The 14,707-nt window shown below is 38.5% G+C and overlaps 1 long non-coding RNA gene across 4 annotated transcripts in view; it reads right to left on the bottom strand.

Moving 5' to 3' along the window:
* The window catches only part of LOC123612975 (uncharacterized), a 99,258-nt gene that overhangs the window by 44,913 nt on the left and 39,638 nt on the right, over positions 1 to 14,707 (bottom strand). The gene's annotated exons all lie outside the window — the stretch shown is intronic.

The following is a 14,707-nucleotide window of genomic DNA, read 5'->3' as shown; positions in this document are numbered from 1 at the left end:
AACACAACTGCCAAATCCCATTTGTACGATAAGCCGTCATAAACTCCAAGATCATTGTCAAGTCCCTTGTGTGTCTGTTGTTTAAAAAAAAAAAAACCAACCTTTGCTTTGCTTTATTTGTCAGAGGTTTTTGAAGAAAAGAATTTCTTAAACACTTAGAGTATCACTACGTCTTAAGCTGTGCTGAGACAGGCAGAACCTCAAACATTAATAGGAATTCTAACTATGGAAGAAATATATGAAAGCTGGAGTAAAAGAAAACAAGTATTATCTCCTTCTACTAAAATGAAGGTTAAACTCTCTCCAAAGACGTAAGTTTAAAATAGTTATAATGCAGCCAGTCAACTTGCAAGGTGACTGGAGACAGAGGGAGAATCTTTGCCTCTAATGAAAAGTGTTTAAAAATGGAGTAAAGTCTTCTAGACCGGGGACAAACACTTAGTTGTTGGTGATTCTCAGGGACCAGGGCCACACCTGGCGCCCAATACTAACCAGAAATCTCCATTAAGCCAAATTAAAATAACTTTATCACTTTCATTAAAAAATATACATATATAAGCCTATACAGCAGTACCTTTAAATAGAAAACCAGAGAATATAAAAGTTAACCTAATAATATTATTAGTGTAATTATTATTTGTAAAGTGGTCCTACTATTACCTTAAAAAATGTTTCCTTTTTAAAGCAAAGAATATCACTTTATTTTTTTAAAGCTGTTAAAAATATTTCAGAGGCTATTAGTTCAGGGTCATAAACCTATCTCTTTTCTGGCTCCAATTAAAAATACTCAAGATTTACAAAAAAATTGACTTGTCTCTGGAAAAGATTCATGCCCCTATGCTTCTGCCTTCAGTAGACAGAGTCATTCTACCATGTTGGCTCCAGAGGTGCCATTTCCTTTGGTGGCTGGCACCCATTCATATGTATCTAGCAATGCACAGATTTCATAAATGGGTGAGGGAAATGTATTGAAGACATAAAATAATCCAGATACTTCAAAGTCCTCTCTCGTGCAACTCGGTAAAAATGCCAGTAACCACCTTATGTGGTTGCAGTGCTGTGTAAGTGGGATAATGAATAGAAGTCATTCCACATTTGTCTGGGACATGGAAGGTAGTTAGCACCAAATTAATGTTCCTAGTGATCATAGGAGCAATAATAGTAAAGACAACCTATTCATCTGTCAGACAGGCCTAAGTTCAAACCCCCACTCAGTCACTTTACAGCTATGTAACTGGGGAAAAATTTTTTAATCTGTCTAAGCCTCAGCTTTTCCATTTACAAAACCTGGACACCTATGGGATGTATTTCAAAGCATTTTTGAACAGGTTGAAAAAGATAATCCATTAAAAGAATTTAGCACAATGTATGTTGCTTGGTATGTATTCATTAAATGCCTATTATTATCACCATAATCATTATTAATAGTAATTTTTTCTGTACTTTTCTCTAGGGAAAAATGGCTAGTAAATTATATATCAAGAAAAATACTCTGTAAAAACACTCTGTAACATTCTATCTCTGAATACTTCAGGTAGCATGGTACTATAATTCTTTTAAATTAATTTTTATTTTAATTTTTAATTGAAGTATAGTTGACTTACAATATTTAGTTTCAGGTGTACAGCACAGTGATTCAGTATTTTTACAGATTCTGTTTTACAGAGAGAAGAAAATGCAGCTGTAATCTGCAGACATGAATCAAGAGAGTGAGGGGAACATAAAATTCGAGGAAATTTTGCTTGACCAAAAACAAACCAGTGTTTGTATATTAGAACTAAACATTTAAATTCAAATTTTTGTTTTAATTTTTTCAAGTTAGAACATATTAAAAAGTATATAATTACATTATTTTATATATATGAGATAAAATATGTATTGTTATACATAGCCTCCTAGTTGATAATTGGATATTTTTATTTTTTATTTTATTGAAGTATAATCAGTTTACAATGTGTCAGTTTCTGGTGTACAGCATAATGTTTCAGTCATACATATACATGTATTCATTTTCATATTCTTTTTTATTATAGGTTACTGTAAGATATTGAATATAGTTCCCTATGCTATACACTAGAAACTCATTTGTCTATTTTATATATGGTAGTTGGTATCTGCAAATCTCAAACTCCCAATTTATCCCTTCCCGCCACCTCCTTACCCCACTGGTAACTGTAAGTTTGTTTTCTACGTCTGTGAATCTGATAATTGGATATTCGATAAACATTTTTGCTTCCTTTTTGTCTTGCTCTCCTGAAATACAGGTGTGAAAGTTTCTGATTCATTTACTGTAGCTCATTTCATCAAAAAAGCTAGAAATCCTTAAAAATGTAAATGTGTCCTTTGGACGGACTTCTCATTCTTTCTTTTTTCCTGGGGTATTATTGTGCTTTTCTAGTGACTTAGCCACCAAGGAATGATAAAAAGAATGATCTAGTTCAAAGATTTGTGGCTCATTATGGGCACTGAGGGACAAAGTTGAAGTAAAAGGTTACAAGGAGATTTGATTGTTCTTTGTGTTCTGAAACAGATGGGGATAAAGGCATACCTTGAAAAAAAAAACTGTATAGGAACAGAACCTTCCTTTGTAAGTTATGCAAAAAGCAGAGAGAATGTGCATTTACGAAAAAAATGTCTTCAGGATGTCAAGCATGGTTCCAATTGTGCCAAGAAAATGTGAAACAAAAGCTTTTTAAAAAAATACATGGACATTACATTTCTAGATGTTCGAGATCTATGAACCCAGGAATACATTTTTTTTTTCCCAAAGGTTTGGGATTAGAATGGGGCAGTTGCTCATTGTATTTTTTACCTGTGCCCATTGACCTGATCAAAGGTGGGACGACATGGATAAAACCATATACATATTTGTTCACTCACTGAACAGCTATTTACGGGACTCATTCCACATGTCAGAAATACAGCACTCAACAAGAGGAAGCCTTTACCTAGTTGAAAATCTAGTGGGTAGACAGAAGTTAAATAAAAATATATTAAATTATGATCATAGTAAGAGACACAAAATATAAGCAGGGGTGTGATCGAAGTGTCCAAATAGGATATTGGAGTGGTTTGGGATGGAAGGAGTGACATCAAGTTTGCATCTTGAAAGAAGAGTTAGGTAGGGGAAGTGAGGGGACACGACCAATGGCAAGAAGAGAAAGGAGTGATGTTTTAAGCAGAGGGAACTACATCTTTGAAGGCTCTGAGATGGAAGGGAACACAATGTGTTCCATGAGCTAAAAGAAGACCCATATGAAGAAGCCAAAGTGAGAGAGAGGTTTGAAACTGGAGAGGTACGCAGAGGCAAGAGTACAAGGAGTCTCAGCTGCATAAGCATATGAAGCTTTATAAACTAACAGCATTGGAAATCCATGCAAGAGGTGTTTTTTAAAATGTATGTCATTGTCATTTTTTTTTTATTTTGAAAGGTTCCCTTTTTCACAATTTGGGAAATTGACTAGAGAGAGATAAGCACAGGTATAAGGAGACTGTGTTTATTTTTATGGTCCAGAAGCAGATGATGGTGACTTTGCTCACCAGTGGTGGTGGCAAAGTTGATAGAAAGAAATTCAAGGACTTGAAAGATATTTAGGAGAAGAGTCAATAATACAATGGGTGAAAGTGACTCCCATGTTTCTAGACTGAATAGAGGTGATTCTGGGACTTTTGAAGGCAGAAGACGTTTTAGGAGAGATTGGGTTCAATTCTGGAAGTGGTGTTCGTGTCTTACCCAAGTGGAGATAAAGAGTTGACAGTTGGGCCTGGATTACAGTGGGAAAGTCTAGACTAGTTATATTTCCAAATTTATTTAATAAACACTTTCAAATGCTTACTAATGACCAGTCACTATCAAAGCACCTTTATAAATATTAAATTGTTTAATCATCCTAACAGCCCTCTGAGGCAAGTACAACTGTTAAACCCATTTTACCTATGAGAAAATAGAGGCCCAAGTCACCCAGCTAGATCATGCAGAGCCAGAATTCAGACCCGGGGCCATCTGGCTCCAGAGTCCACACTCTTAACCACTAGACTGCCAGACTGAGCACAGGAATAGAGTAGGTGTGGGTGAGACTATAGAGTAATAAGAAGAGAAAATGGAGCCCTGAGGAACTCAAACTATTAAAGCGCAGGAGAGGAGAGTGAACTGGCAAAGGAGACAGATCATTTCTACAAATCCATAAGGCCCGTTCATCCCAGCAGGTTTGTCCAACAAAGCTGTCACTCAAAAGTAAGCAGAGCCCCCTGGAGAGTCAGGTGATTCTCATCACCAGCTCCCCACCAGCTACAAAGTCTCAGAGATTCATCCTGCTTGAGAAACTAGGACAGAGCGACCACACCACTTTCTAAACTCTGCACAATTGGTGTTCCTCCAAGGCTGACTATTTTGCCAATAACTTGACTTGCATTATTTTTAGGGAACTATCATGTAGCAAGCTGCTCCTAAAATATTTCTAGGCTGGAGTGCTGTCAAGACAAAAATCAAAAAAGAAGAAAGCTGGGAGTGGAGGAGGGCAGTGGGAAAAGAAAAAGAATACGGAAAGAGGTTGGGGGAAGCCATACCCAAAAACTATTGAGGAAAGAACATAAGCTTCTAAGTGAGAAGGCTGGAAAGCCATCAGCATGTCCAAGTCAGTCTTCATCTCAAGGAACTGCCACCCACTCATGCCCACATCATCCCTAAGTAAGCAATCACCCAGTTCTTTTTCAGTGATGTTGTTAGCTTGTTTCCACTAGCTGTAGAAATTCACAGTATCTCAGCATCAGAAAGCCACGTAGCATCATATTTAAGAACACAGGCTTTGGAACCAGCATGGTGTGTATGAATTCTGCCTCTATGCTCAGTGTAGGACTGCAGGAAGTTACTTATCCGTGGCTTTGGTTTCCTCAGCTGTAAGACAGGGATGATGACAGAACCTATGTCATAGGGTTCTTGTGAGATATTTGAAATAGTACCTGATGTACAGTATAGGAAATATTCAAGAAGCATTAATTATGCTTATTTTTATTATTATTATAAGGGCTAGTGTTCTTCAAGTGCCTCTAGCAACATAAGACCATGGCATTTTTAAGAGCAAGGTCCCATATTAATAGTCTGTCATGGTCACAAGCCATTAAAGGAGGATTTTTTAACTTAATATGAGTATTACAAGTTGAATAACTCTCAACTATTGTCTGTATCATAGAGCATTTGGAGGAGCAGAAATAGTATGTGTGTATGCATGCACACTACATGCATGTGTGTGGACAGAAAGACAAAGATTGATGTTTTGTCATAGAGATTTGACTTTATATAACCGTAGGATCTGGTTCCTCAGTCTCTGGAAGTCTGTTCCTTCCTGTCTGACACGGGCTGGATGCCACAGAGCAGGCTGTCAGGAAGGGAAGACGGATGTAGAGTCAGGGACAGCAAGGATAGTCTGGAACCCAACAAATAGGAGCTGGAGCCCACAAGGACAGAATGAAACTTATCTCAGTTCTCGTTACCACTGACAGTGACTGTATGGCTGTCCCGCAGCAGTGGGGCCCCTTAGTCAGGGGACTAAACACACAGATGGTCCAGGAGTCAGCTACACAAGGCTCAGGGAGGAGGCAGGCAGTTGTCAGCACATCAGCTGCTTCATGCCAACGAGGGGAGGAAGCAAAACAGCTAACAATGTGCATAAACTGCAAAATGATGGCTGCCTCACATTGCCTCCCAAATATCCCACTTAAATCTGTGACCAACCCCAAATGGAAAGGGAATTCTGGGAACTGTTCAGTTGAGCCAACTATCGACACATGATAAAGCCACTGAAGAGTAACTACTGTAGATGCTTGCTAAACTGGTATGTGCCCAGCACTGTGCCAAATGCTGTGAGGAAACTAAGGAAAAGAATTCCTCTTGGATAACTTGGCCAAGGCCAGTTGAGATTTATTTGTAAGTGAAGAAATGCACAGCTAAATTTTGGAGTTAGTGTCTGTATTAACCAGATCTATATCACTAGAATTGCTCTCCCAAACAGCTTATCTAATAACTGCAACAGATAATCATCAGAAAGTTCCTACCCTGCTCTTGTTAAAAATAATAGGGGAAGATTGGCCCAAGGCACTGATGTACCTAGCAATAATATTTCACTCTTGGAATTTTATGGAAGTGAAGTAATTTTCAGGCACTGTTTATATATAAATAGAATCTTTAAAATGAAGTAGATATCGACAACAAATGGAATTATTCCTTAGGTTCAATCTATTTTATTTCAAAAGCTATAAATTAATTTTAGTTAATTCTAAATGTAAGACATAGCTAGTATACCATTATCTTATATGTGGACATGTAATTTGCATCAGTTTGCACTGAATTTAATAAGAATTTAAATAGAAATCCTCATTGCCACTTAGTTAAAAGTAATCAATATCTGTGAAGCTGAGATCCCTGTGGGCAACCAAGGGATGCCACCCACACAGGCAAAATCTCAATTTACTAGTTAAAAGCTGGCTATAAAGAAAATATGAGGTAATTGCTAAGTAGGATACAGATCCTGCTGCAGATAATAGCTATAAAATCTGGGCATAATGTAAAAAATAGGTAGTTGAAGTCACTAGAGAGTGAAGTGATACAAACTGATTCTTATGGGGAATTCATGATCATAAGAAAGGAGTTGTATTAAGTGAGTTTCCATTATTGTCCTTTTAGCCTGGGACCAGGTAAAGTTGGTAGAGATTCAGTGACAGTGGGGACACTGGTGGAAAAATTGCAGTCTTTTTGTCCTAGGAATTCAAAGGACCAAATCTGAGGAAACCAGTCACTGAAGAGAGAAGGGGAGTCCTGTAAAAATGGTCAGAGAGGGGTTCTCCAAACTCTCAATGACTTGAACCATTCGTAACAGATTCAAAACAATTTTGCTAAGACAACAGATATGAAATGAGTGCAGACCTGGTACACAAGAAATTGAGTTTCTAGTCCTAGTACAAACCAAGGTAACATCTTAATAGAAAAAATGATAGTCATTTCAACTAATAGTGCTAAAGCAAATGGATGTCTGCATACACAAAACAGAAACCTCAACCCTTTCCCCACAACAAACACAAAAATTAACTCAAAATGAATCATAGACATAATGTAAGTGCTAAAGCTATAAAATGTCTAAAAAACACTTTTTTTGTAAAATGGGATTAGGCAAGGATTTCTTAGGCAGCATCAAAAAAAAGCATGGAAAATAGGAAAAAATTAAATGAAGTAGAAGAAAATTAAATGAAAATGGACTTCAACAAAAACTTTTTTAACGTTGACTTTTGAAAAATACAAGTAACTAGAAAGCAAGTAACTAGGAGAAAAGATTTACAAATCCTAGGGCTTCTATTCAGAATGCAAAGAACTCTTATAACTCAATAGGAAGGCAAAGAATAAAACTTAAAATGGGCAAAATAATTTGAATTAGCTCCCTGTAAGAGAAGATATGCATATGCCAAAAAAACAAGTGAAAAGATGTTCAATATCACAAGTCATTAGGGAGATTGCAAATTAAAATCACCATGAGAAACTGCTAGACAACATAGTAGAATAGTTTAAACTTAGAAGGCTGACAATACCTAGTTTTCACAATGATATGAACTGATCAGAACTGTTACACATTGCTGGTGGGAATGCAAAATGGTACAGCCACCTTGGACAAGTTTAGTCATTTCTCAAAGTTAAACATATGCATGACTGAACAATCCTACTATTAAGTATTTACCCAAGATGAATGAAAATATATGACCACACAATAACTTGTGCCTGATGTTTATAGTAGCTGTGCTCATAATAACCAAGAACTGAAAAAAACCAAATTTCCATCAACTGATTAATGAGTAGACAAACTGGTCTGTACAATACTATGAAGTACTACTCAGCTGTGAAAAGAATGAAGTATTGACATGCAACAAAATGGGGAATCTCTAGAGCTTTATGTTATATGAAAGAAGTCAAATAAAACCGACTACATACTGTGATTCCATTTATATAAATTCTATAAAAGGCAAAACTATAGTGACAGAAAGCAGATCAGTGGTTTCCTGGGTGGCAGAGCTCAGGGAAGGGAATCTACTACAAAAGGGAATACGGCTACTACCTGGGGTGATTCTATATTTTGACTGTGAAGGTGGTTATATGACTGTATACACTTGCCAAACTCATCAAGCTGTATACTTTAAATGGGTGAATTTTCTTAAAAGTAAATTATGCCTCAATAAAGCAGGGGAATAAAATTTAAAAATAAAAACAGAAAATATGAGATCAGTTTGAGGACCTACTTGTGAAATGTCTGTAGGGTTTGCTAGTGTTGCTTGTGAAATAAGGTATCTTGCAAAAGAAAAGAGAATTTGATTCAGATCATTGGAACTGGGGTTTGGGGATTCTTACCCAATTCTGTCTTTAGAAATTTCTTCTTTCAAGAGAGAATTTCTCTGAATGTGTTTATCAAAACAAACAAACAAACAAACAAAAAACAAAAAAAATGAGCACATTTAGATGGTCTCTAATGTCCTGTACAGACACATGACTAGTTGGTATGCTTCTTCTACTCTATTTTCTTGCTAATGTCAAACATCACTAATTGATCACAGCCAAACTCTTGTGGAGCCCAGAATTCCAGACTCCTTGTCAGCATAGCACTCTAGGCAATGAGTACCAACTGCTGAATTGTGACTTGTGAGAAATTTTGTGTGCTGTAGCTACTCTAGAAAATAAGCAAATCTCTATAACCAGTATAAATGGGGTCTTAGGACCATATCTCAGTTGTTGCTTATTGTAGTGCTAAATATTTCTACTAAACTAGCTCAAGATGGAGAATGACTAGCAACTTCTATATGATAAGCTAGTGTAGAGCAAACCAGGGTGCAAGGAAGATGGAAGAAATGCTCTAAGTTTCCATTGAGTCAAGCTTTGGAAATGTGATCTAAGTGTAGAATTCAAATAAACCCTACCAACATCTCATGGGCTTGTGGTCATGCCTTCCTCCTGTATGAAGCCTTTCTTTTCCAATTACTGCGCGCAGAGTAATTTATCATCTCTGAAATCCTTACTGTTTCTGATCACTCATGCAGCATGACCCTGATACCGTCTTGTAATAAAATTACTTTCCTGTAAGTATCAGCCCAAGTTGGGTCTGGCTCAGCAGAAAATTGTGCGATAATCAATTAGTAATGTCTGCATGGGCAAGGGAACTATGCCTTGTGTCACCCAACTCCCCATTTTCTGAGCATGATTAAGTGTTTTACAAGTGTTACCTCATTAAACCTTCGCAGCAATACTCTGAAACAGATAGTTTTCTTCTCTGCAAAATGGAGAAAATGTTGAATTTCTGAGAGGTTGCTTGTTTCCCAGAGTCCCTCCCACCCCATTGTAAATGATGGAATTGGACTTCAAAGCCCAAATTTCCCCACCATCCCATGTTATGTTTCTCTGTGTAAAACACCACCTTCCACCCATTCAGTTCCTGGCAACTGCCTAGCACTAAACATGTTCTTAGCAAACGTTTTTACAGCCTTAATAAATGAGAGACATGCCAACCTGGCACATAGCAGCGTTAAAATGGCAGGGTGGTGGTGGTTAGTTTTTAGACAGCTGTGTTGCTGAGGGCAAATCTGAATCACAATGACAGAATTTTTTAAATGGCAGCAATGTTGGAAAATACACAAAGGATTTACATGTCTATAGGTCACAGAGGGTTGTGGCTGGATAAACATATCTTCAGGGGATTAACAGGAGCATTTCATTTTCAGTACACATAAGACAACAATGTCAAGATCCATATGATGATTAATCTATCATTTTTTCATGGCAAGAATTGTCATCAGATGAAATTTTAACCCTATTACCCCATGCTTAAAATTTTTCATTAGGTTATCATGCATATGGAAGTCCACAACTCAGTCCTAAATGTTCATGATCAGATCAATATCTTTACCTTTAGCCCCATTCGTACGTTCACTCATCCAGCCAGCTTCACCTCTGTCATACGACTAACCTTGTTCACATATTGTACAGTTTTACATCTTTTCTCTTCACATACAGTGTTCTTTCTCTCTGAACTGCCCTTTACTCTTCTTCATTCTTTGACACTAATTTAAAGTGTCACCTCTTCTCACAACTCTCCTCTGACCCTCCCTGAGCCTACTTAAAGGTCACTCATTCTTGCTCAGAGGAAAACCCCGGGTTTATCAGAGCACTGTATTCATTTTACTTGTTGATTGCATTCTCACTTCTCTACCTGACCATAAGTTCTTTGAAGATAAAGATCACTTTTGATTTTATAACTACATCACCCAGCATAATATCTGGCACATAATAGGAGCTCAAAAATAATTATTATTTTTTTATGAGGGGGGAGGTAATTGGGTTTATTTATTTATATTTGGAGGAGATACTGGGGAATGAACCTAGGACCTCGTGCGTCCTAAGCACGCACTCTACCACTTGAACTATACTCTCCCCCTCAATAATTATTTTTTGAATTAATATGAGTTCTGTTCCTAGGTGACACATGGAGGTAAAGGACATGAGGAAAAGAATGATTATTTATCATTGGGGGTAGGTGAGGGAAGGTCTGTGTTTCTAGGAGATGCAGCAGTTTATCTCCAAGTTTCTATTAGTCAGATACTAATCGCCAAATTACATTTCCCAATCTCACTTGCAGTTTGGTTAATCACGTGATGAGTTATGGCAAATGCAATATTTGCAGAAATGATGTAAGCCACTTGTCAGTATGGCTGAGAAAAATCTCCCACTTGTAATCCTCCATTCTCATGGTCTTCCTCCTACCTGCTGTTGGATGATGCTAGGGTGACTTTGATACCTCAAAACAGTGGAGCCACAAGATGGAAGTAGCTTGGATCACTGAGTCACTGCTTGGGTGACATCTGGTGCAAAGCTGCGCAGTTAGAAACAGCCACACTGAGTGTTATCGCTGAGATTTAGGGGTCATTTATTGCAGGAGCTTATGTCATTTATCATGACTAATACGTCAAATAAGAAATCTATTTGCACCCATATTTCTCTTTCACAAGATTCTATAGATATCTGAAAATGAAGCCTTTAAGGGAGAATCATTCCAATTAAGTAACACATTAAATCTTCTCACTGTAGTGTTCACAAAAGAGAAGCTGGAAATTGCAAAGGAAAATATTTCTGAGTAAAGCAGGGGGGATGCCTACCCAGTGGGGCCCTGAGATGATGTGTGTGCTGTCAGAGGTACTTGTAGAGAGGGATTTCGAGCCAGCTGCCTTACTGTCCCCTTCGGGCCTGTGTAGCTATATGGTCAGCAGAAATACAGCTTGTCTGGCTCTTTTAGTGGCTAACTAAGGAGAGAACAAAGTTAAGACTGTAATTTAAAGGAATCCTGAGACTTTTGTGGGTGGGAAAGCCAAAAAAAAGCAGGGGAGGGGGACTCTTCTTCCTATCAACAGGCCCCTTTTCTGATCCTTCCTACTCCCAAGTCCTGTTTTCCACCCTGCAAGCAGTAGTGTCTTTGCCACCAAAGCCACACTCTGCCTGTTGAAGTAGCAGCCAAAGCTAACTCCAGAGCTGTGATTCCTGGCAAACAAAGTGGAGAAAACCAATGAGTGAGGGCACTTATATAAGCAAACAACCTAAGGCCGTTTCCTGTAGGTATTATTACCCAAAGGATGACTTTCCTGTGATACTGTAGAAGGACATCTGGTTCAACTCTATTTCACTTGTCTAGGATCTTAAAATAGAATGTGACAAAACAGGATCATGCAAAGCTGAATGGATAGTGTAGGAACGTAGGAATTACTGAGTGTGATCAGACTAATGGCTTGGTACCAAAAGAGCCCCAAACAGTCATCACTCAATTCTCAAGAGTTCTTCTCAAAAAGCTAATGCAGAGGACATCTCTTTGGGTGACCTCCCAGTTCTCTGTAATACTCTCTTATTGAGGGACAGCTCTGTGGAAGCCATGGAAGTGCACTACTCAGATCTCTTGCTGTGAGGATGTAACTGGCGAATGGCCCCAGTCCATCACAACATTCATGCCCAAGGCCACCCTTCCTGTGGGCTGCTCTCAGCTAGTAACTGAGGATGAAAAGGGTGCTAAGGCTGGCTACTTCTTGCAAGGTTGCAAGGATTTTCTGATTCTTGACTTTGGCTCAAGGACTCCCATTGGCTTTGCCAAATCTTAATGCTGCAGGCTTAGATTCTGCTGATTCGACCTTGCTTTCTTCCTTCCCTTCCTCACAGGGATTAGACCTGCATGAACAGTGTCTTCTGTCCCACCTCTTTATCTTTCACAGGTGTTTTGTCAAGTAAATCTCTTGCATGTCTAATGCTGTCTTGACATCTGCTTCTTAAACACCCAACTAAAGCAAGATCACACCTACAGGTGGGGTTCCAAGACTGAGTCTGTGTTCTAGGGTCCTGCCATAATTGCCTTAGAACTAGACAACTTACCAAAACAGGACCATGGGATCCTCAGTTCCTGGAATTTGGGGTGTAGAAGACAGAGACATGAAGACTGAGGTCCATGGAGCTCAGGCATAGTCAAGAGCTCCTTGGAGAACAAGTCAATGCATGAGTTCAAATGTCAAAATCCTGTAGCAGCCTTCATACCTTCTCCTATATTTTTGTTTTTAGCTATTCCTTTATATTTTTGTGATTCTTCCATTTCTGTCCACTGAATTCTGTCTTTTTCCTTTTTTCTCAAGTTAGTCAGAGTTGATTTCTGTTGCTTACAGCTAGACAAGTCTGAAGGATGTGGTGAAACACAGACCAGATTCTTCCTAAATCTTTTATGGTGCTGCAAACTTTATCCAGATCCTTTCCACACTCATTTATGTATCAGTCCTCTGATGCCATCTCTTTGGTGTTAAAAAGTTTTGCCTTCTGCATGAAGTAGGCTTTATTTTTAAATGGTGAAAATCTTTATTTTTCCAGGGTCTTGAACATAAATCTAAAACTCCCAAAGTGAGGTTATAACCAAAAAAACAAACATGACTCACAGAAACAGTATAAGTTATGGGAAAAGATTTGTTGAGCATCATTCGCTAAGTCTCACACATAAAGAGAAGGCTCAGAAAATATGAAAAGGGGTATCTTGTCCTACATTAGACAGCTAGTAAGAAAGTTCAGAGAGTAAAATTACTTGAAGCAAAATATTCTTTTCTGTCTGGGTGTTTGAGAGATTTTCACCTTTGAATATTGAATTGCTAATAAAATAGAAAAGATCTCAGAGAACAGGGAAAGAAAAAACACTGCAAGAAGACACAAAGTGAAGCAAAAACAGAAGATGATTACAGATTATGTTCTTTGAAAACACTTTACACATGCCCACAGCTCTTTGCCTGGCAATGTCAGCATGTTTCTAAATGCCCCCGAGGCACACCTAGGAGGATGGAACTCCTCAAAGTGCAAATGACAAAACGACACTAAATCATATCACTGGTTTGCTGTTAACCTGGGAATCAGTCAGAGCTGAGCTTGGAAGCCCAGCATTTGATAAACTGAGACATCCATGTACCAAAACAGGTCACAGCACCTCTGAAACATGCTGCTATGTTTCCAGTTTCATGAAAAAAAGTTTGTGTTTCTTCACTTGGTTTTCTGAGTGATCCAGAAACAAGACGGCAGAACTTTTAAGGATTGTTTTTAAAGGCTACAGAAATCTTTTTTCTTTCTTTCTTTTTAGTAAAATAACAGTCCATTAACTGGACTTAATGGAGAAAAAGTGAAAAAAGTTACAAGGATGGTATACACACAGAGACATGGAACCTTTGTCCCATAAAACGCTGTGGTCTAGATACTCAATCTAAAGAATTAGGTGATAAGCTGAGAATCTATTTGGCCTCAAGAGTTCCCAGATATTTTTCCAAACACCAGACAAGCTCATCATTCCTGGTCTGAGTGGCAAAGTCTAGGTGTATAGAATGTCATTACGTGTATCCAGCGCCCCGGAGCTCTCCTGGAGAATTTCAAAAGTTTTTTATTTGGTTTGGAAACAGAAGGGAAGACAGCTGATTAGTCATCCTCTGCTTAATCTCCAATGACAGAATTAAAGAGCACAATTTTATTTCTGGCCTGACTTCCTTCTGTCTTCATCTTTTTAGAAGCAGAGGAAAGATGGCAGGCATGCTGTGGAACATTCCTTCCTGTGTACTCTAAGCAGAGATCAAAGCATACCTTTCCCTCCAAGGCCCAGTGACATATTTTCCTCCACTGAGGATCTGGAGCAAGGTGAGGTCGCTGCCCCATCTCTGTGTAGCTACTATGTCAGCCCTAACACTACTAGGGCTCCTAAAATTACTTCATAGTGACAGATAAGGTCTAAGTCACAAAGGTTCCATCCTCCAACTCGCATAATCCTGGGGAGTCCAAGCTTTGACCTGATTGCCTCTCCAGTGAATTCGAGCAATCTCCAGGGAAAGCTTCTGTGTTCTACAAATTCATCTTATTTTGTCCTTGACCATTCACTCACTCTGGGCCTCTGATTTCTTCTCTCCTTATAGATTCGCAGCTCATGTGACAGCTCAGCTCTTCCCGCCAGTGGGCTCCGTGGTCTTTCCTCCCACTGTTCCATCAGCCATTGCCCGAACAAAAACAAATCTCTTCCAAGGGACAAGCAATAATTTGTGATCCATTGAAAGGGCAGTCTAAATCCAGATGGAGAAGAGATCTAGCCAGCCACAGGAACAAACAAGCCAACATTTAGAGGGCATCCTATGAGCCAGT

The sequence above is a fragment of the Camelus bactrianus genome, chromosome 12 (genome assembly GCF_048773025.1).
Source record: "Camelus bactrianus isolate YW-2024 breed Bactrian camel chromosome 12, ASM4877302v1, whole genome shotgun sequence".
NCBI lineage: Eukaryota > Metazoa > Chordata > Mammalia > Artiodactyla > Camelidae > Camelus > Camelus bactrianus.
The sequence above is the reverse complement of the archived record's forward strand: the minus strand, read 5'-3'. Positions and strand labels throughout refer to the sequence as shown.